Source organism: Sinocyclocheilus anshuiensis, unplaced genomic scaffold (genome assembly GCF_001515605.1).
Source record: "Sinocyclocheilus anshuiensis isolate Anshui unplaced genomic scaffold, SAMN03320099.WGS_v1.1 scaffold907, whole genome shotgun sequence".
Classification (NCBI taxonomy): Eukaryota; Metazoa; Chordata; class Actinopteri; order Cypriniformes; family Cyprinidae; genus Sinocyclocheilus; species Sinocyclocheilus anshuiensis.
Window position 1 is genome coordinate 1,828,430 of NW_015546133.1, and position 2,032 is coordinate 1,830,461.

At 30.1% G+C, this 2,032-nt stretch overlaps 1 protein-coding gene across 1 annotated transcript in view; it reads left to right on the forward strand.

Moving 5' to 3' along the window:
- slc9a6b (solute carrier family 9 member 6b) overlaps positions 1–2,032 on the forward strand; it is an 11,805-nt gene that overhangs the window by 3,331 nt on the left and 6,442 nt on the right. The window lies entirely within an intron of this gene.

Consider the following 2,032-nt stretch of genomic DNA (forward strand, 5'->3'; position numbering starts at 1 on the left):
ATGAACTAGTATACCGCCCAGCACTAGTGTGTAGCTTTAAAACCTGCACGGGACATCACACAGCCTGATTATGTAAGATGGCGCGAGTGAGTGTGTGTGTGTTTACTGTGTCAGTAGGTTTGTTGTGTTTAGTGCATGCACACACACTCACACACACACACTCTCTCTCTCGTATCTCAGCTGCAGGGTCGACAGCGTCTGAACTCTTGAGACATATGACACACATTCAGCGTAATATAACACTAATGCTCCTCTGATAGGAGTTTCTAACGCTCGCTGTTATCTAGACCAGAGGTTTTCAATCGTTTAGATGCTACAGACCCATAAATATGATCATTATGATCATCGGGACCGTCATCCTACAAAGGCAGCTAGATGTTTTCATGTGTGAAATATTATTTGGAAAATTTGGAAAATGTAATATATTACTTTTTTTTTTCAATTTACTAGAGTACTCTACTGTTGTGTACTATGTATTACATTTTTATTTATTTATTTAATTTAATTTGTTGATTTTAATAATTTTTTAATATATTTGAGTCAAGTTTTTAACATTTTTAAAAAACATTATTTTAGTATTTTTGTGTATTTAGATTTTATTTAGTTATTTCCATTTGTTTGTTTTAATCAGATTTTTCTATTTATTCATTTTTTATCATTTTTATTTGACTTTTTATCATTTTTTTATTTAGTTAGCTAGATTATATTTTTCATAGAAAATATTGTGTAATATAAAGTGTGTTTGTTTGTTTGCTGGTTTTTATTGTATTTGTTTTACATGTATTTTTTTAATTGTTTTTGCCTTGAAAATAGCCTAAGATGGCATTAAATAAAAATATACTACTACTACTACTTTCATTTTTCATTATTTATCTTTTTTATTTATTTTATTTTAAGCATTTTCATTAGTTTTAGTTAGATGAAATTTATCATCTATTTTTTTTTTAATTAAGTTTTTATTTATTTTAATTATGTTCAGTTAGATTAAATTTTTTATTATTTATCTATTTTCATTAGTTTATTTTAATCTTTTTTTATCAATGGTTTTTTATTAATTTGAATCATTTTTAAAATGTATTGTTGTCATTTTTAAGCTTAATCATTTTTTGTTAGATTTTTTTTTTAATTCATCTATTTTTATTTTTCTGTTTTATTCAAGTTTTTGTTTATTTAAATTTTTTAAAATTTAGCTTAGTCATTTTTTACAATTATTTTAATTAATTTTTTTAGTTATTTAGATTTTATGCATTTTGCATTGTTTATTTTAATCAAGTTTTTATATTTTAATATAATATTTAAATATTTAATATAATATAATAATTTATATAATACTCTCTCGCTCTCTCTATAATTTTTTATTCACTTTATATTATCTTTTTTTATTTATTTTAATCTATTTATTCATTTAGTTGGTTAGTTAGTTAGATCTTTTTATTATTCATTTATTTTCATCCCTAGACCTCAGTGTGAAAACCCCTGGTCTAGAGAGGACGATAGCCAGTATAACGGCAATATTTTACAATAATTTCCGAGTCATGCATACAATCTCAATATCATAACCTCAGAATGGCCAAAATCCCTCTGATTGATTATAGGCCTGAATCTATAAGGTTCTGATCTCGTCTGTGTACAAACCTGCATCCAGTCAGTAACTGGATCATCTTTTATACGACACGGATGAGAGAGATGTTCTGGATTATTATTCTGTCATATTTCATTGCTTTGTTTCGTGTGTTTCCATCCACAGCTGTCCAACACCAACTTCTCCAACAACAGGGACTTCCGCTCGTTTCTGCAGTCGCTCCTCGCCACGTTTGAGGAGTTCAAGATGCACGAGCAGATCGAGAACGAGTGCATCATGGAGCTGCTGCAGGAGCGCAGTCAGACCGTGTATCACGTGCACGCCGACAACAAGCTCTCTGAGATGCTGTCGCTCTTCCAGAAGGGGCTGCGCAGCGTTAAGGTGTGTGTGTGAGAGTGTGTGTGAGAGTGTGTGTGTGTGTGTGTGAGTGAGTGTGTGTGTGAGAGTGTG